Raw genomic sequence first — 21,313 nt, 5'->3', positions numbered from 1 at the left:
TCCCGAGGCAGACGGGGTGGCTGAGGTGTCCCTCTGCCAGGCCTCCTCCCCTGGGTGCAGCTGGGCCTCCAGGTCTGTGTAGGGGCAGGAGTGTTAGCTGCTGGTCACGAAGGGCTTGAAGCTGGGTTGAGGCCACCGGTCACGCAGGACTTCACGGGAAGCAAGAACCCACGGAAGCGTGGAGGAGCAGCTCCTCCAGCTCAGGCTGCACCCTCGCTGCAGTTTGAGAAGCTCAGAGACCAAGAGAACCCCAGGAGATGTGGATGGGCAGGAAGTCACACCAAGCAAGCCACGCGTCCCTCGCCTCCTGGCTTCTGCCCTGATCCTTACTGAATGGGGCTCTCTCGAGGGCCAATTCCTTTCTCCTGGTTGAGGGCTTATTTAGAAAGGTCAATGTAGTGACCGGAAGAGTGTCCCTGTGGACTCCTGGGACTCAGAAGAAGACCTCCTGTGCTCTGTGGGCTTTGCGCTTTATTCCAGGAAGTCTGGGAGCAGTACAGAGGGTGCCCTAGATAGGACTGCCCACTCACAGCACTGTCCGAACCAACACCACAGAGGCACAACACACGCGGCCACACCCAGTGGCCACCCAAGTCCTGTCAGTTACATGAGCCACAGACCTCTGTATCTGATGTCACAGTTTCCAGCAGACTCTGGTCACCTCCCTTCCACAGCTTCTAGTGTCTTGGAAGCGGCAAGCTGATTTTCCTCATCAGCTTCTGGTCTAGTCTGTGGGTAGAGAGTTGTACTCATCAAAGACTCTTTGCTGTTCTTGACCATTTAATGTGGGTAGCAGGACACGGCAGTGTACATCTGTAATCCCAGTGCACGGGAGGCTGAGGCAGGAGGATCACTATGAGTTCAAGACTTGAACTGCATAGTTAGCCTCCACTCAAAAAACTAAAAACAAAACAAAACAAAACAAAAAAAGGGTAAAACTGTGTTACCCTTTGTATTAAGGTCTTCCCTTTTAAAAAAAGATAATGCACTACCGATAAAGGTTTTGAATATTGTTCCCTAAGCCCTGAGACTCCTACACTGTGATTTTGCAGTGGGGGATTTTTAGGAACACACAGGCTGTGCCACAGCGGAGCTGACTGAAGGCCTCCTCTCTTCCCAGTTGTCTCAGAGAGGTCTGTTGTCATAATTACAGCTGCTCAGGACTGGGGATTTAGCTCAATGGCATAAGCGCCTGCCTTGCAAGCAGGCAGTTGTGAGTTCCATCCCCAGTACCATTTAAAAAAAAAAAAAAAAAAGATCCCACCATACTTACAGCTGCTCGTTAGAATGGAGGTCTCCGTGATTCGTTAGTTGCTGTGCCCTTGGACACAGCAACTGCCTCTGTCTGCTGTCTCTGTATCGACGTGAAGCCATTTGTGCCGTATCTTTGGAGTCTGGATTCTCTCGACACTCTTTACCCTCAAAAACTAGTGGTCAGATCGGGTCCTGCGCTCTGTGTCCTGACAATATCGCTTCCCTGCGGCTGCTGTGTCTGACGTGAGCCGGCTCCGGAGTCTTCTCTGTCCGTCTTGTGGTGTCAGCACCCAGGACACTCGCCGTCCTTGCATCTCATGGGTGAGGTGGTAAATGGAGAGGTTCCGGTTCGTTCCCTCCTTCTTCACGTAGCAGTTAGAATACTTCTGAAAACAAAAATTGTCCTCACTCGTGAGCTGATTATCTTGAGGTCCAACTTGTGCAGGAGAGACAGAAAATTCTTGAGGACTGTATTTGGTTAATAATGCTTATGTTCCAGTTGTCAAAACAATGCACTCGGTTCCCTCGAGTCTTCTACAGGTTTCCAATGTGGCTTTGCTTTTTTGTTTTGGTGCCTTTATGAGTGATAGATTTAAGTGCGTGGTGTGCCTTAGTCCATAGTGTTAGTTTTCTACTTACAATCAAACTGTCCCCTTAGGCGTGGTGGGAACTCAGATGAGCTGTTGAGACCTTTGACAAAGCTCCAATACTTTCTGGCTTTGGTGTGATAAAGAGCTTTAGGGTGCTGTACGTTTCTTTCTCAGGGATGGAATTAGCCATCCCTTCAGGAGCACATGGTTCCTTTCTTTGGGAAATGGCCTTTTGCAAACCATCCGAGTCAGCTTAGGCTGCTGTAATACAATACAAACTGACCATACGGCTTAAGCAGCAGAAATTTACTTCTCATAGTTATGGAAGTTGGACGTCTGAGGTCAGGGTGCCAGCAAACAGGGTTCGTTCTGAGGTATTTTGCCTCCTAGGGAGCCACCAGCTGCTGGGTGCTCACCGGGTCTTGTCTTTGTGCAGTGACGGGAACTCTCTGGTATTTTCTTAAAAAGGACACTAATCCCCTTATTGAGGGCCCCATTTTAAACTAATGATCTTTGAAAGGCCCCACTTCCAAACACCATCTTATCAGGGGCTAGGAGTTCAACACACAAATTTGAATCTATAATTAATCTACACTCTATATTTAATCTATAATATTTTTTATTCCTCTTTTCTGGGGTGAATAGCATAATGTGAACATGTGTAGAGACAATTTGAGCGACTCCCCTTAATACAGACTAACTGATGCAACATTAGCTTTATTTCCATCTACTGATATGTTCAGAGTGGGCTATGCTATTCTCTTAAATCGGCCAGTTTAAGTACTGATGTATAACCTTTGGGGCTAATAAGACAGTCTGCTGTTCCTCACACAGAGCTCTTTGTAAAAGATCCAAGTGCAGTGGGATGGCAGGGCCACTCAGCTCCAGGAAGGTCAAACAGATACAGCCTTGAAATAAAGAGGCTGTGAGTCCCCAGGGCGCAAAAGTTTACATATCAGAAACTGAAGCAACAGCCTCCTGAAACAATTCAAACGCTACCTTAATTGAATTATGCAGCTGGGTCCCTCTGCGTGTCCTTCTCCCTGCGTTTTGCAGAGATGCTTTTCTCCCCACCAGTGCCCGCCATCCTCACTGTCACTCATCCCCGAGCCACCCTCTTCTTCATGAGATAATAAATTGTAGGAGACGCCTTGGATCAGGGCCTCTGTTCACATATCCCCACTTGGGTTGGGCTTAGGACCCCTTGGCTGCCCTTAACTTGGAATCTGGTTTGGTGCCTTCACTCTCACCGTGGATTGCACTGGGGGTGGTAGATTGGAAATAACTTGCTGGAATTCCAATAATGTCTCAATGGTGTTACAATTATAGCCTTTTGGATTGGGAGGAAGATTCTAAAAGGGATGATAATATTCAGTACTGGGATTACAGTAAACATGGTTTTGCATTGAGCTTTCTTTCACTTAACTGTGTAGCTGGTCAGTCTCTGGGTGGCAGTAAACGCAGTCCCCGTTCTCTGTCCAGCTATACACATTCCCTTTTGCAGGTGTCTGTTTAGGGACTCAGCTAATGAATACTTGAGATGAACGCAGTCCTTGGCTGTGGCTGTGGCAGCTGTGTGCAGGTGTATTTTTATATCACTGTCAGCGTATCTTTGGGAGATGCTTCTGAAAGGAAGATTACTGGGACGAAATCAAATGCACGCATATTTCAGCTACACACGGTCTCCAGGGTCTCCAGAGGGCTGTGACACTGTTCATTCCGAGCTTGGAAACACCAAGGTCTCTGCAAAAGTGAATGTCCTAAAACTTTAAAAAAGATTCTTGCAAGGGTATTAATAGACAAGAAATGATATTTGCAGTGGTTTTATTAGTGTCTCTTATTCTGAGCAAATTTGAGTAGGCCCTCCTGTTTAGAAGCCATTTTAAGAAGCTGGACGTGGTACTGTGCATCTGTAATCCTAGCACTCAGGAGGCTGAAGGAGGAGCATGAGTTCAAGGCCCACCTGAGCCCCATAGCGAGGCCCTGTCTCAAAAACAAAAACAAACAAACAAAAACCAGAAAGTTATTTTGATCATTGTAAAATGGAACTGTTTTCTCTTCTTTAATTTTTAGATGTTTCTTCTTCATAAGGATATGAGCTTTACTCATTTATATAACTTACAAATATTTTCCCCAAGTATTTGAATTTTTAAATATTATTTCATTAATGTCTTTTCATCAGTATCTTCTTTTGGTTTCAATCAAACTCATGACCTCAAGTTTGCCAGGCGGATGCTGCACCATTGAGTTATATTTCTGGCCCTTTGCCCTTAAAATAAAAAAAAATTTTTTTTTTTCTTTCTTTAGAAATTTAGGTTTCAATTTCATGATTTTGATTGGATAAATTTAAAGGGGTCTTCATTTCCTGTCATTTATGCAAGTTTTTGAGTAAATTTGTACATGAATGTTTTTCAGATTTTTTTTTTTGTCTTTTTGAGACAGTCTCGCTATGCACTTTAGGCTGGTCTTGAGTTCACTTTGGAGCTCAGGTCCGTCTTGAATTTGCAAAGAAATCTGCTTTATCCTTGAGTGCTGGGATTATAGGAGTGTGCCACCACACCCCGCTCTTTGAAAAAAGTATTTTTTAAAGAGCCTCCCCATTCGAGCTCATGTTTAGATCCTCCGAATGTAGGGCGCTGTCCCTAAGCTTTGACATCCTCACCCCTCAGAGCTCACTGTTCCACTGAACTAGGAAGATCCGGCAAAGAGCTCTCAAAGGCCTCCAAACTCCAATTTGGTTTCCGCAGAGCCTGGATCTGCCAGGGGCTTCCTTGCCAGTCCCCAAAACAGATACTCCAGGGGCTCTGCTGCCCTCCCACCACATTCAGACGTTTCCACCCCGTCGCCCCCAGAGACCTGTGGGCTGGACAAGCCTGAGGCCTTTGTGTCGGGAAAGATCTCTCCCAGTTCAGCCAGGAAGGCAGGAAGGTCACCGGATGTTCCAGGGAAACCAGCGTCCTGGTGAGTGAAGTCATCCCCAAGCCACTGCTCCGATGGAGAGGACTGGGGCCTGGAAAATCACATAAGCAGCAGGGGTTAATGAGTAATTAGACATTAATTCTTTGTAAATGAAAACTAATTAAACTGCCATAGAGCAGAGCCTGGCCACCAGGGTCAGGACATAGAGCCCCAACAAGCTCCCCTTCCCTCAGGGGCTTAATCCCCTTGCTGGAGAGTCCAGGCTGAGAGCTAATTAAGATCTTTAAGAAGTTCTACAACATAGATAGCACAAGTCCCCAAATGTGAAGTGTCACAAATGATCCCCCAGTGTGGGCAGTTCACTTGGGATCTGCTGGTGGCTATCAGGGGAGGCAGTCCTGGGGTCACAGGGTTCCAGGACCACCCAGGCACAGGGAGTTGCTTGGTAGACGCTGGCGGTCACCGAGGTCCCAGGCGGCAGAGTGACCATGCACTGTGCTCCCTGCAGAGCTCACGGTGCAGGCAGGCCCCGCTCTGGCACTGGCCTAACCCAGCAGCTTCTGGGGTTCTGGGCTGGGGCTACCACGGCACAACAGGCCATTTCATGTCCCTTCACATTCCCTGGTAGCCTTCTCCAGAAAAAGGGACCATCACCAGCAGTGGCTGAGGGGCAGAACAGAGTGATCTCCTGCAGGGCTCATGGGTGGAGGGAAGGATGTCCTGAATCACAGGAACACGCGTCCAGCTAGGGCCAGGCAGAGCACACTCACGGTTCAAGGGACACTCGGACCTCATTAAACTCCAGAACATTCTCCCTGTGAAAGATCCCGCCTGTGCAACTGAGGGAGACTCTGTCTCAAAATAAAAATGAGGCTTCAGTGTGCTACCCACAGGCTGCTGGGGCCAGGCTGTCCTTCACACGGCTAAAGAGCCAAACCTTCTGCTTTGCATCCTCCAGACAACCCTGGAAAGAATGTTTCTCCATCAGTTTGTTCCGAACGTCCAGTCCGGTGATGTAGTCCAAAGTTTTAAGGGAGCCAAGTGACCGCTCTTTCTTTCCCCTCAGTGACCATGCATGCTGTTCATAAAATAAATCATGCGATTTTAAACCGATAAAGTCTTAAAATAATCTCTTACAACGATTTTCACCTTGAGACTTTAACAGCAGTTACTATTTATATGCACTGCAGGGTGCTAGGCCACTGCTGAGCGCTTTCTGTGCTAAATCCATTTGAATTTTTGCAACACCTCAAATGTCAGACTGCGCCTTTTGAACAAATGGGGACACGGGGTTCTGAAAAGTACAGGCGGTGAGTGACTGCCCCTAAATTCGGACCCGCCACCGCTTAATGCAAAGCCTCCCACTGCCTCTCAACAAAGGGTGGGGTGGGAGGTGGAGTCTCCCAAGGGCTACTGCACCAGCTCAGGACGCCAGTGCCGGAAAGGTTAACATGCTGCGGTTAACATGCTGTGCCCCAGGGCACACGGAGAGGGCGGCACACAGAGTTGCACTGTGTCCAGGAAATGGTAACTGGCCACCAGGTGAGAGGGGTCAGCCAAGCCCACCACAGGAGCTCTTTCTTTTTCCCCAGTGAATGTCAGGAGACTGACCAGGGTGCAGATCCACCAGCCTTTGCACGATGCCAGCAGAGAATGGCCCTTTCTTGTCCCTGGCAGTGCCAGGCAAGGCGCTGTGATTCAGCAGATATTTAGAGAATAAATCTGAAGTCCCCTTATCCTGTGAATCTTTTTAAATTTTTATTCTTTATTTTGTGATGTGGCCTTGCAGGCTGGCCTCAAAATGGCGATCCTCCCGCCTCGGCCTCCTGAGCAGTGGTGGTGACAGGTGGGCACCGCTGCATCTGGCTAATGCTGTCTCACAGACGCAGAAAAGCCCTTCCTGGCCAGGCTGGGCTGAGGTGGAGAGGTGAGAAAGCTTCCAGTGCCCCTTGAGGCCCAGGGGCAACCTGTGCATGAGAGAGAGGCTTGAACAGGAGTGGGGATCCCTCCCTTGTATCCAGGGCATGGAGCCTCCAAGCTCTGCATGGCCATGAAGCATGTGGAGCCGGGGCCTGGCAGCCAAAGGGGATCATGTGTGAGGAGCTAGAGCAGCTGGTGGCTGGCATGGGCCTCAGCAGGCACCAGCTGCCTCTCCTGCCAGAGCACTCAGGTGCTCCGGAGCGAAGCCCCCTGCAGCCAGAGGGCTGGGTTCCCTGCTGCTGCCTCTGTGGCCTCTGTCTGACTTCCCAGCCTGCGAGTCAGCCTGTCATTAGGACAGCAGAGCTTGCACTGATCCAATTAAACAATCAGCCTGGGAGCAGCAGGGATGCCTGTGCTAACTAATGTCAGGAACATGGGAGCCGGGCTGCCGCACTGGGCTCCCGCGCTGTCTCCCACAAAGGCCCGTTGCGTGTCGTCTCTCTGCAGGGTCCATACCCCACATAGCAGGCTGCTGGAAGGGTCACACCTCATACTGGGCCTGTAGTGGGCAGGCACTGGGTGGGGGCTCAGTACAGCATTGCTAACATCAGTAGAAGCTGAGAGCGAGCTGTGGGGCGGGAGGAACAGACTTGGATGACACCTTGCTTTTGAACTTCTGTCCTCTAGAGCGATGAGACAAGTGTGTGGTGGTCTGTGGCAGCCGTAGGACAAACACAGGTTCCACCATGGCCTGGGCTTCCTCTGGCCACGCCCTGCCATGTTCCATTTGAGACTCTCCTCCTGCTTTTCAGGGAGCTATGTGGTTTCTTGGTCTTTCTGTCCAGTTCTTGGCCCCAGCTGCCCATCTCCCTGACTGGCAACCCCTTGAGAACAGAGTTCCCAGGGTGGTGGGGGCTGGCTTTGGTTCTGGTAATCTCTATGGTGACCCTGTGATAGGTGATTGTGACAGTCCCCAGCTCTCCTAAGCATGGAGATTGTTCTGTCCAGGAGCTCATTCGCCAATCAGCGAATGTTTCCCCCGGGCCTCAGGGGCACACACTCCCCTGAGGAAGGATGGGTGGGGCCATCTTACAGAGCATGGTGGCTCTCCTGCCCACAAAGAACAATCTAAGGGCACAGAAAGTCCACTGAGGTGTAGACCCCATTACAAGGAAAAAGTCAGCACAGACTCCCCTGCATGGACCAGCGGCCTCTTCCTGGGGGACAGGGGACAGCACAAGCCAGTCGTGCCTTAGTCCCACCCCCCGGAAACTGCCAGGTGCTCCTCTCCTGCATACAGAGAAACTGAGGCAGGGAAATGCAAGGTATCAGGTATCAGGGTATCAGGGTATCAGGTATCAGGTATCAGGGTATCTCAGCAAGGCAGGCTCTGGGCTTGGGATCATATTACAGCTCCTACTGCTTCTCTCCACACCCCTGGGGTCCCGCCATGGGGGCCCCCTCTGAGGGGTGGATCCCAGCCTTTCCCCTCGGGACTTTGTAGGCCAGGGAGACAGCTTCGAGGCCTCACCCTGACTCAGTGTAGGAAGAGGGTCTGTTCGGTTCTAGAGGCTGAGATGGTCCATCCCCTGACAGTGGGATCCACAGGACCCTGCCAGGAGACTCAACCGCAACACTGTGACCCCTGGCTGGACCCGGGGGTGGCAAGGACACAGGAAGGGGCTGAGCCTGCGTGACCTGACACTGGAGGGGGTGAGAGGCGGGCGGGTATCACAGGTGCATGTACACAGGGCCACTGCTTGGTCGTGGACATGGGCTGGGGTAGGTGGCTGGGACGCCCCTTTTTGAAATTGACCAGCTAGCCCTGGAGTTTCTCCCAGACCTGCCAGTGGCAAAGTTTCAGGAGACTTGATGGTGCTAGCCAGGTGACACCAGGGGCACAGCGAGCTGGGGGCCACCAGCAGATGCCTTGCAGCTGGCAGGCATCGAGTGCCAGCTAAGTCAGCGCCGGCTAAGTCAGCCCAGCAAGTATTGACTAAGAACCTCTCATCTGCCTGGCCTGTCAGCTTCCGGGTTGTGTGGGGACAGCCTCGGGGGAAGCCAGCTTGCCCCTTCAAAGAGTAAGATGGAGGCAAAGGAGAGGCAGGCAGATCTGAACCCACACAGGCAGGAACGGTGCGTGCCACCCTCAGTGGAGCAGCGGGACTTCTGTCCTGGTTGTCCAGCACAGCCCCGGGTCACAGGAGCTAATCCTGGACTTGTCCGATGGTGCCCGGCACTTCTCCTGCTCAGTGGCTGAGGCTGGACCTGTCTGGGGACAGATGAGTGCAGGAAATGATTCCAGGGGTGCTTCCACCCCAGGGAGCCTGTGAGTCTAAAAGGCAAATCACCCCAATACCTCTGGGCCTCTGACTTCCCGGCTTCCCCCATCCGTCTGCCTTGGACAAGGAGTTATTGGAAGAATCTAGAGCTCATTTCTTAGAAAGCTGAAAATAATTTGAAGCGGGGTTTCTATTTTAGAAGGTAGCACTTACATAAGGTGGAGTCTTTCAGAATGTTCACTGATCTTATTTAAGGAAACATCAAATGGCCCCGTGGACACAGCTGGAAAGGAGGTTCCCCTGTCCTCCCTCGCCCCCCATGCCAAGGCCTGTGCCCACTCTGGGGCAGCCTCTTGGGTGGGCTAGGCCTGCTCTGGCCTGGTTAGAACTGGGTACCTGCTAGACACTGTCACTAGGCTCCCCAGGATGGCTGCAGGTCCCTCCAGGTGATGCTGGCGAGGCCTCGATCTCCAGCCAGGTCTTCCAGCACTTGGGTCCCATACACTGATCTATGCCCAATATGTGTCTCCGGAATTATTAAATTATTAAACACTGGGTAAGTGGGCAGGAATGTTCCACAGACTGTTAAATCTTTACCTATTTTTCTTTTTTGGGGGAGGGGTGAACTGAGGACCCTGCACCTGCCCAGCAGGTGCTATGCCACTGAGCTACATCCCTGGCCCCCCATTTACCTATTTCGACTACCAGACTCAACTCTGAAGTTCCAGAAGGAAAAAGAGATGGAAAGGAAAATGTCACACTGCACATCCTGCCCACAGTGAATCATTTCAAAAGTAGGGTTTCCTCTTCTTAAAAATGAAACCTGCACCATCCTTCCTGAAAACAACTCTTGTTTGCCCCTCAGCTGTAGCTGTGATCCACCTTCTCGGGGCCTAGGACCAGAAAAGGAAGCCGCTGATGGGGATGGCAGGGTGGAGAGAGGGAGCTAGGGGGGCCCTCTGCTTCCTCAGGAGGGGCTGTTGCCAACTGTGATCCCCTCTGTGGCAGCTTCTAGGCCTTCGCCTCACCCAGCATGGCTGGAGCCACACAGGAGACACCGAAGTCATTTATCTTCCAGAAGCATCTTGACCAGTGACTCTGAATGGTCCCAGGACCCGGAGGAACCTCTGGGTGTTCCTCCCAACCCTCTGCGGGGCCAGCCCTCTTTACATATTCCAGTGATTTTTGTATTTTGTTTTGCTTTGGGTTTTTGGGGTGAAGATGCTCGAATGTCTGACCTCTGCACGTCACCCCTGCAGCAGCCTAATATGCTTGGGAGTAGGTGTGGGTGACATTTGGGACACTCTCTCTGGGCTTGGAAAGCTGAGCACACCAAGACCCAATACTGTCTAAATGGAAGAACACATGCTTTAGGAGGGCACCCCATTCCCTCTGTCACCCCCGAGCACCAGGTACTTTTGTGGTTGAAGAGCCAAAATTTGATTTGGTTGTTTAAAGATCAGAAGAAATGTTCCACACAGACAGAGGACGAATGTTCTGGCGAGGGAACTGCTGGCACTGGCGTGTTGGAGACAATAGATCCGGCCTGCAGAGGATCCAGGGGTCAGTTCAGTCCTCTGGGCGCGGGGGAGGCCAGACAAACTCACAGAGGACAGACTGCAGGTCTGGGAGGCGCACCTAGGGGAGCAGGCTTTATCCTGGCCCTTGCACAGTTTAGGGGAAACCAGTTTCGGAGACTGACTTCTTAGGGCATCTCCAGTGATACCCTTTCTTCAGGGACTTCAAATGCTCCATCACCACAAGCCGTACTGGCTGGAACCGTTGAGATGAAATTGACACCTCCCCGATCCCCACAGGGAAGAGTCCATCCTGGCCCGAGTCCCTGGAGGTCTAAGTAGGCTCTGCAGAGAAGTGGCCCTGCCAGAGCTCCCTGCACAGCTGCAGCCGGTGCAGCCTCTTGGCGGAGGCGCCCGAAGGTGATCTCAGACGTGGGCAGGCACTGGGGAAAAAGGGCTGACCCCATTTGTGATGTGGCCATTCAATTTGGTTGGCCGCAAGTTTGGCTTAATTTGGACTTGGCCAGGATAGGAAAAGAAGGGAAGGAGAAAAGCGGCTGTGGGGTGCAGAGTTAGTGGACGCTACCTCCTAGCCGCAGTTGGACATGCTCCAGGACCTGGGGACTTTCCCCCTGAGACAGGCGCCTAGGGCACGGAGAGGCTGGCTGGAGGAGTAGCTGTGATCTCCTCATTACGAAACCCAGGACACCTGCACCAGCAGAGTTCCCAAAGCCCTGGTCCTCGGCTTCTCATGAGAACTCACCCAGGTTTCTGATAGGACGGCCTAGCCCTGAGGAGCGGGTGACACAGAGAGGACAGTCCACACTGAATTTTTGCGCTCGCTCTTGCGTGGTGCCTGCCCTCACACTGCAGGGTGAGCTTCTTTCCCTGCTTTTGCTTGGCCCAAACTCACTCTGCAAAGCATCTTTCTTTTCCTTCCTTTAATAAAACGTTGCTATTGTTTGTGCTGGTCTCACCGAATGGTTTGCTAAGCACAGAAAGAACCTTGAAACTACCTTCAAAAGGAGACTCCTGTATCCCCAAACCTAGTAACACCCGGAAGGTCACAGCTGCAAGAGAAAGGCTTTCTGAGCCAGAGCTAGTCTCCCATGTTAGCCCTTAGCCCACGTGATGGCCAGCATCTTGCAGACCAGAGAGGGGGCTGGTGCGGTTCCTGTCTCCTGGCGGGCAGGAGCGGCTGACATTGGAGATGGATCAGCCCTGAGAATACAGAGAGCTCAGAGTGAGCCGTGTAAACTGTTCCAGCTCAGAGAAGGCAAGGGGCCCAGGACAGCCGGGCAAAGGAGTTGCCAGGCGGAGAGCTTGAAACTGACATCCTCCTCCTGAGTGTGTAAATAACCGTGCCACCGTGGTTGAGCAGCTCCTGTCCTCCCCCCAGGAGAGAGGGCTCCCCCTGACCTCAGCTCTCACCACTTTTCTGTCTTTTCTCGTCCTCTTGCCATCCTACCCCCAGGAACTTCCAGAGCTGGGTGGTACGCAGCGCCGGTGCCCAGCACAGGGCAGAGCAGAGGCAGGGCATCGGGTGAACTGGCTGGTCAGTGAGGTGGGGCCAGGCTCCCACCTTCTCAGCCCTGGGCCCATGGGACCTGGCTCGATGCTCCTGTGGTTGGAGGGTTTTGGGTCTATGAGTTGCGTAGTTGTCTCTGCCCTCCCAGCTCATGCCCGCTTCCCCACAACCCCCCATTCGCCGCTGTCTTCTTCCCCTTTCCTGAGCCAGACCTTGTCACGGTTCAGCGGAAGTGGACATTTGCGTCCCTTCCACTCCCTGTTCCTTCTACCAGCTTCCTTTCCTGATGATGAAATCGATCCTGGCTGGTGCTCCTGAGGGTCCACCAGCCGAGGCTGTCCTTGCTTGTGCACCTCCCTCCTTCCTCGGGGCGGGGGGAGGCAGAACCCCTCTCCAGGGGCCAGCAGCACCGGGCTCTCTAAGGTCCAGCACCAAGCTGAGTACCCCCATCAGTAGCAATTGTACTACAAGACTGCCCTCTGTCAAGCTGGCCAGGCCACTCGGGAGGCAGAGAGCTAGAGCATCAGAGCGGCAGAGGCTTTCAGATCAAAGTCAGCCCTGTCTTTTTGGGGGAAAGGGATAGAGCAGGTTTCAAAAGAACTCGGAGAGAGGAATGAATCTTGTCCTACTTTGCAGACACCAGTCCTTCTGATCTGTGTTGGTGGTGCTCTGTCCTCTGGCTGCCTCCACGAGGCTGCTCGGTGCAGGAAAAGCCCGAGTTTTCTCACCAAACGATGGATGGCTCCACCCCAAGGGGGCAAGTTCCCCAGAGGAAGACTTGCTGAGACAGCACTGGGAAGAGACCATTGGTCAGCGACCCCACCTGAGGCTGGAACCAGCTGTCCAATGTCCCTGTTGCCTTTGGAGGAGCTCAAGGGCCAGTTTTGGTTCTAGAACCACTTTCTGGGACCAAAAGTCGGTTATGCGCTCCCCTGAGAGATGCTGTCCACCCCGCTGCCACGAGTCACAGTGCCTGGAGCAGATCGGAGGGCCGAGACACTGTGGGGTGACAGGGCTGGAGCAGCAGTAGGAATGACAAGAGGACGGGGTGTGTGGGCGGAGGACAGCGGCTGGTGGGACCCAGCTCTGGACCTGGGAGGCAGTGTGACCTTTGGCAAATCCCTTCTGAGTCGGTTCTTCTTCATCGTCATCTTTATCATGGTCACTGTACTGCATACTAAGCACCTGCAAAGTCCCTTAACTCTTACAACAGCTCTGCAGGTGGAATTACTTACTGCTCCTAGCACACGGATAAGGAAATCAGGTTCAAGGAGCTCATCCAGCTGCCCAGACCAGCTAGCCAGTACAGTAGTTAAGATCGGCCTGGCTCTCTGTTTCAAGGCCATGCAAGTGTGGTGGGCTGCAGGGAGGGCTCAGGCCCTGCCCTAAGCCCCACAGCTTGTGATGTGATCACATCTAGGACAGGAGCCTTTGCAGGGGTTCTTAAGGACCTTGAGAAGACCTCACTCCAGTCTCTCCAACTGGGCTCTACATCCAACCACATGCATCTTCAAAAAGACTGAAAGGGAGAAGACGGAGGAGAGATCAGGCTCATGGCGCCACACACCAAAGAGCGCCTGGAGCCCAGGAGGCTGGACGAGGCAAGGGAGGAACCTCTGCTAGGTCCTTTGCACAGGGTGAGGACCTCTGGATATTTTGGGCTTCTGGGCTCCAGAACTGCCAGAGGATGAAAGTCCATTGTTTGAAGGCACTCCAGTTATGGGTATTTCTTACAGCAGCCCTTGGACACTTACATTGTGTGAAGTATTCAGCTGCATTTATTGGTCCTAACAACCCTAAATGTGGGAGCACACAGAGGCGGAAGAACCCATAAGGTCACAGGTCCTCTCTTTGACAGTTGCCCTGGTTAGCATGTCTGCCTAGCCTACAGCCCCCTCCTTTGGGAAGCCAGGCTGTGTTTAGCAGGACCAGAGCAATCTCCACATCCTGGGGCTGGGGAGGGATGGCCTCAACTGGAGCCTAGACCCACCTCCTCCCAGTGGCGGCCCTGCCCTGAGTTTTGCTGCACCACTGAGTCCCCAGCCCTGCTCCCACCCAGACCTAACTTCAGTGAACGAGATCAGCTGAGCCAGGAGAGCCAGCACCAAGAACCTTGATCTGGAACTCAGGGCACTGGGATTTAGTCCTGGATCCACAGGGGACCCATTGCTAGGTCTGCAAAGAGCAGCCACCTATCTGGGTCAGGGTGGGTCACCTGGTCATAGTCACTGCTCTGCCAGGTTTGAGAAGGTTCCTTGGGGTGATGTGTGTGAGGTACTTTGTGCCCTACAGGACATGCTCACTGCTCCAGCTTGGTGCCCGTACCAAGTGCTGGTCTTGAATGCCTGCAGGAGCAGTAACAGCACTGCCAGGGGCCCACCAAGGCACGTGTGTGTCTCCCGCTGGGCCCCTGCTCCCGAGAACAGCTCTCGGAGAGGGTTCAAACAGAATCTCGGCTGTGCCTTCCTTGTGCTCCAGATGCAGTGGAAGTGGGCTGCACCCTACACCAAGATGAAAGCACCTGGGTGGAGAAGACCACCGGGCACCTCTACTTGGATGCACAACAACTGCTTTGGCATTAAAACGAGTCTTATCTCCACGTACAATGTGCACAGGGCTGGCTGTGCCGTTTCCTTCTGTCTTCAATTGGCTCTAAGCAATGTAGATAGGGCTAGCTGTGGTACTGATGTGTAATCCCTCAGACCAGCTGACAATTTCCTGTTTCCTTGCATCATTTTCCTGTTAAATGGTTGAACACGGTGGGATGGCAGAGCCAAGAAAGCTCCAGGAATGTCAGCTGGGTACGAGCCTCAAAGTAAGACTATGAGTTCCCAGGGCACAAAAGTCTACACATCAGCAACTGAAGCAACAGCCTCCTAAGCATTCAAATGCCACCCTAATCGAGCTGTACAGACTGGCCTTTCTCCCTGCATATGGCGGAGGTGCTTGTGCTCCGCCCGGCCAGCTCAGCTCACCTTGCTCACGAAATTCCCACCATCCTCACAGTTATCATCCTTGAACCACTCCCTTCCTCATGAGACAATAAATTGTGGGAGAGGCCTAGGATCAGGGGCTTTGTCCCTATATCCTCACTTGGATGGACTTAGCACCCCTTGGCTGCCCATACTGAATGTGTCTTGGTGTCTTGACTCTTGCCGTGGGCTGCATTCGAGGTGGCTGACTAGAATGAACACTAACTGGAATTCCAGTAACCTCTCAGTGGGGTTACAAATATAACTTTCCAACCGGAAAAGGGATTGCAATATTTGGATCACAATGTACACTATTTGTATTAGAACAACTGGGAACCTTCAAGGGCAAAGAGGAAGCAAGTGTGGAGATCGCTCTGGGGAGGGCGGAGCCTCCGGGTCTAGGAGGTCAGGGCTGCGGCAGTGGCAGTGCTGGTCCCGAGGTGGATGTGGTCTGGGCACCACTCCTGGGGCCTCCAGCTCTGTGTGTTTGCTGGGTAGCCCTTTGGAGAAGCCTGCCTCCCGCTGGGCAGGCACACAGAGTGCAGAGGACTCGAGGCCGGTCCAGGGGCCACAGCAGCCTGGCTCACACTGAGATCTGGCTGCAGAAGGTAGCTTCCTTTCCTCCAGCTCTTTGCCCAGCCCTGAGCAGGAGCCATTCCCAGGCTCCCTGAGGCCTGTTCATAGGCTGCTTCTTGTTGCTCTCTGAGGATTTTAGCCTGTCAGGGAGGAGTCCAGGGTTCTTTATCTGGGGCCATTGTCCTCTGTTTTAATGACCCTCCTGGGAGGCTCCCTGCTGGGACAGGAAGGCCGCAGAGACAGGAGGGCTCAGGGATGGCAGGACTGAGCAACTCTGCAGGAAGGAGCAGCCCCAGGTCCAGAGGCCAATGACATCCTGAGGAGTTCCCAGGAGGTCACATTAGAGAAGGATCACAGGAAATATCAGAAACGTGACCAGAGTCAGCAGCATGGCTCCAGCTGGAATCGATTGTCAGGCCATCCTCTTGGGGATTTTCCACAGGACACAATGTTCTTCTCCCCGTGCAACAGCCGTGGGGCCCTTCGACTGGGGGAGCCTTCTGTTCCCCACTGCCCTGCTAGCCATGTAGCCTGGATGGGTCTGAGGTGTGAGCTCTGGACACGGCCTTCCTGAGGTACTGCAGACACCCGGCAGCTGTGCTCACCAGCACCTGGTTACAGGGCACTGTCCTGGGGCCATCGCAGTCTCTCAGTGAAGGCCTCTCACCCAGCAGGCCAAGCTGCTCTCGGTAATCCACATGGCCTCTTGAACTCCTGAGCGCTGTGTTTTTCACCTGGCCCTCAAAGCCAAAGGTTACAGCTGTCTGAGTTCACAGCTGCAATCTGCTCTTCTCAAAGGAGGCTCGGGAGGCAGAGGCAGAAGTAGAGGCAGGGCAGTCTCCCTGCAGATGTGAGCACAGATCCTGCCCCATAATTAAACACTCTAACAAGATTGAGGGCCAGGGCAGGCCCTAGAGAGGTCTCAGGGAGGGCGGGGCAGGCATGCGCCTCCAGACCTGCCTGGCTCCAGTGTCCACTCTTATTCCCTGGAAGAAATATCACAGGGCATTTGCAGAGGAGGCCCTTTGTCACCAAGAGCTGCCCTCAAGCCAGACCCAAGCCAGTCAGGAGGTTCCTGAAACAGAGCTCATGGGTTCTGTTTCATGATGCAGCAAACAGCACCAGAGGCCGCCTGGCTGGTTTGGATCCAGATAAACCCGCTAACCCCACGGTGTGTTGCCAGTGGTCACTCAGCCTCCCTGAGCCCGGCTTTCTTCATCTGTTAAAAATAAGTAAGGATAATGGGCATTCCTCTAATTTCCTTGAGATTTATACAAAGTACGTTTATAAAATAATTGGAATAATCTCTGGAACTTGGTAAGTTTTCCGAAAACTTAGCTCCTGTTCTAAGGATACCTTTCTCCTTCCTAGCCTGCTACCTGGGAGTCACTGATGTCTGCACATGCGTGTGTATGAGGGTTTCAGCAGCTTCAGCCAGGTCAGCCTCTCGTGGTGACTAAGCCGGTCTGTGTGCAGAAAGGGAACACTTCCCTGAGCATTCCCTGCAGTCCCTGTGAAGGATGATAAACCTCAGCTAAGTGTCAAATTCCCCAGCAGGGCTAGCGTGTGTACGTGTGTGTGTGAGTGTGGGGTGTTTCCAAAGTTTACAGAGAAAGGAAAGAGCTAATATGTGGGAGACTCTGATGGTGTTGCTCTATTCTGACTCTCCAGAGGTTAGGGTCAGTTAGCTGGTTCCCCTGACCCAGGGCCGGGAACGCTGAGACACCAAGGCCTAGAACAGGAGTGGCTTTGGCCTTGCCTGGGGAACATCCTGGGCCGCGGAGGTTGAGCTGAGGTTCCCCCAGGTCACTGTGCTGCCTCGATGCTCTTGGCCCACATCCCGAGGACGTGTTGTCTCCAGGACTTGTGCTGTGGTGATGCGCTGAAGCCGGGCAGGAGGTCTGCCCTGGCTCTGCTCTGGTTCTCAGGGGCGTCTCCGCATCTCACATGCTCCGCTGTGAAAGGAGAAACCTTGGAAGCATCTGGATTTGTTGGTATTCTCCTGACATGGGTTTCAGGGAGCAGGAGGCTGCTCCAACCAGGATGCCATAGTCAAGTAAGTCTGAGGAATGCTACATGCCCATGGCCTTCTGAGAGATCCCCTGCACAGGGTAGTGGACGCCTGAGAAGCTCTGCAGGCTTAGCCCGGTGTCTCCTTGACTATGGAACACTTTTAAAAGCCACGTCCTTTGCACAGTGCATATACAGAAATGCTGGCTCCTTTGCTCCATGCAGCCAGACCCAGACCAAGGCCCTACTTTCCTGGGGGCGGGCACCTTTCCTCCTACACTGTAGCCTTACTGAACCTCCCAGCTGAGAACAGACCCCTGGCTTACTCTGACTGCCTGACTGTGTAATTCTCTGGCAGAGTGGTGAAGGGGGCAGCCGTGTCCTCCCACAGCCGGAGCTCCGCTGGAGGCCCGAGCACCCACACCTGGCGGAGACTCGGTTTTCCAGCCAGCCACTGGAAGGCTTCCCGGAGGAGGGCCTGGGAGTGGGGCCCTGGCGACTTGGGAGAGTGGCTGTGGTCAGGACTGGCCGGTGACTGCCGACCGCAGGGAAGGAAAGGGAGGACCCTCGGTCTCCGTGACCTGGAGCACTCTGACACCAGGCCTGAGGGACACGCTCTGTGCAGAGAAGCCAAAGCTTCCCTGCTGACTGGCGAGGCCTCCCGGGGTGCAGCGAGAGATGGAGGTGCCCTGTCCGCTCTGATCCTGTTAGGACTCTGGTCCTTGACTTGATTCACCCCGGCAGCTCGCTGCAGTCTTCCTGGCACCCACACATGCTGCGTCCTTGGTGAGGAGGCCCGTTTCTCTCTCGCCTTACACTCTAGTGACCTGATCGTGCTGCCTGTTTTTGGAGACAGGGTCTCACTGTGCAGTTCAGGCCGGCCTCAGACTCAAGGCAGTCCTCCTGCCTCAGCTTCCCAAATGCTGGGATTCCAGGATGCGCCACCACGCCCAGCTCGTGCTTCTTTAGAAATGGAGCTCGCATGCTCCTGATTTAGCACTGATGGGGGAGAAGGCAAGGGCCAGATATTGGGTATGTGATCCCTTTTCCTGCCCTCCTCACAACCCAAAGTCATATTTGTAATCCCATTGAGACATTATTGGAACCCCGGCAAGTTAATTCCAATCTACCACCCCCAGTGCAACCCACATCAAGAGTGAAGACACCAAGACAGATTCCAAGTTAAGGGAGCAGAGGGGTCCTAAGCCCAACCCAAGTGGGGATATGTGAACAGAGGCCCTGATCCAAGGCCTCTCCTACAATTTATTATCTCATGAAGAAGAGGGTGGCTCGGGGATGAGTGACAGTGAGGATGGCAGGCACTGTGTGAGGAACTTGAGCTGGCTGGCCAGGTGGGGAGAAAAGCATCTCTGCAAAACGCAGGGAGAAGGACACGCAGAGGGACCCAGCTGCATAATTCAATTAGGGCAGCATTTGAATGGTTTTAGGTGGCTGTTACTTCAATTTCTGACATGCAAACTTTTGTGCCCAGGGGAGTCATAGCCTCTTTACCGTGAGGCTCATACTCAGCTGACACTCCTGGAGCTGAGTGGCTCTACCATCCTGCTGTGCTCATCTTTTACAGAGAGCACTATTCAAGGAAACAGGAGACTGTCTGAAGGCTTTAGAGATTACATACCAGTACCTCGTTGGCCTTATTTGCAATGCTTAGAGCCAATTGAAGAGAGAAGGGAATATCATAGTCAGCTCTGTACAAATCAGTACATGGAAATAGGTCTCAGTGTAACCAGTGTTGCAGCCAATGTTCTGCATTCAAGGGGAGCCGCTCAAATTGTGTCCTACAAGCTGGACTTGTGTTCATGCTTTTACTTACTGATCACCTGCTCTGTTCTAGTTGCTGTGCTGGGTGTCGTCACCTAGAGTGGCATCAAACATGTCCTTCCTCTCAGGTGCCCCTGCATGGAGGCCTCAGGAAGGCACTGCTCTTGTCACAGCCACAAGGCTTCCAGGGGTTGTGAGTAGACTGAATGTCGTGGTGGGAAGCTGAGCTTCTTGGCTTGTGATGGAGAACTTGCACCAGGGAGCACCGGGGAGCTCCCGGAGGTCTCTGGAACAGTAGGGCGGGGCAGCTCTTGGGCAATGGTGGACGTGTGAGGTAAGGAGTGAAGGCAGTGTGTTCCAAAGCACAGGGCACCTACGGCCGTTGCAGAGGGTGCAGAGTGGCCGCTGAAAGCTGCCCTAGCTCAGAGCAGGAAGTGCCCTTCAGTGGTGTCAGGGAGTCTGAACTCTCCATGGAGAGCTTTTAGCAGAGAGAGGACCTGATCAAATGCATGCTGTTCCGGAACTCTCTTGCCTGTTCCCAGCTGCCCAGCCCAAGCTAGCTGTGGACCCATGGGCTGGAAGAGGCGGGCAGGCGTGGGGTCCGGGAGACCTCTGAGGCGGTCAGGGGCCAGCTGTGCTGGGGAAATCCCAGACAGCCCTGCCCTCCACCCAGCTCCAACCTGCCGGCCGGGAGGGCAGGGAGCACAGGGGCAGGCGCTGAACAGACTCCAGAGGTCCCTCCCCGAGGCTCCAGGATGATCCTGCCACTGCATCAGACCAATGAGTTATTCTGGGTCTCCCGGGGAAGGGGCTGCCTGGAAATAACTCCCATCCTTCTGTTCACATTTTATGTTGCTGCTGATTCTGAGCAGGAAAAGAGCAGAAAATAGAACCGTGCTCAGGACAGATGCCAACGGCAGGGTGTTTTCCTTTCATGGCTAAAAGGGGTGCGGACCAGGAGGCAGGCAATGGGGCCTTTGTCTGGAGCTGCTGAGGTGGGGCAGTCACCCCCAGGGCAGTGCCCAGGTCGGGGAGTACCTCCTGAACCCTCTGGGGATCCAAGATCCCTAGGACTGGCCACGCCTGACCCCTGATCATTTTCGAGTTGGGGGAGGCCTCCATGTCCCTTATCTCTCTGGAACAAGGGAATGACTGTGGGGAGGAGACATGGCAAACCCAGGGTGGGCACAGAACCTGGAGCAACGAGACCTTGGTAGGCTTGGAGGGGCTAGAAGAAGTGGCAGGTCACCTGGGGGCACGCAGGGCACACCAGGCTCTGGCACCAGCATCTTCACCTTGGTTTCAGTTTTCTCATCTGCAAAGTGGGTCTCCTTTTTTTTATTTTTTATTTTTTTGTCTTTTTGAGACAGGGTCTTCCTATGCAGTTCAGGCTGACCTTGGGCTCACTTTGTAGTCCAGGCTAGTCTTGAACTTGCAACAATTCTCCTGCCTCAGCCTCCTGAGTGCTGGGACAACAGGCATGCACCACCATGCCTGGCAAGGGTCTCCTTTCAACAATGCCCTAGGGAAAAGCATTTCTCCAGGTGCCATGCACTGCTGGGTTGGAGGACAGGGGAGACAGCAGACAGGGATGTGTGGGCTGCAGGGTCCCAGGCCTCCTATAGCTCACATCTCCCCAGAAACTGCAGGTCGCAGCACTCAGGCCCCATCAGCCTTGGGAATTCAGAGAAGGGTCCCTGGTGCTGTGGGGCTGCGAGGTGGGTGACAGGCCCTGGAGGGCAGGACTGTCCGGCCTGGTGGAGAGCGCCCTGCCTTTCCCCTCCCCATCTGAGCTTCGGTCTCTTCATTTGTAAGGCAGGAATGGTGACGTGGGCCCCTGGGACCAAGCAGGACAGAAGGGCCACGCTGTCTGTCACCCCTTGTGCCCCAGTGCCTCGTGCGTGCTGAGTGAAGCTGGTAAGTGAAGTGCTCGCGCAGCGACAGCTTGGAATCAGAGCTCGGC

This window comes from Cavia porcellus, unplaced genomic scaffold (genome assembly GCF_034190915.1).
Source record: "Cavia porcellus strain 051 isolate PalLab524CR breed Dunkin Hartley unplaced genomic scaffold, mCavPor4.1 scaffold_1, whole genome shotgun sequence".
NCBI lineage: Eukaryota > Metazoa > Chordata > Mammalia > Rodentia > Caviidae > Cavia > Cavia porcellus.
This window is presented reverse-complemented; position numbering follows the sequence as displayed.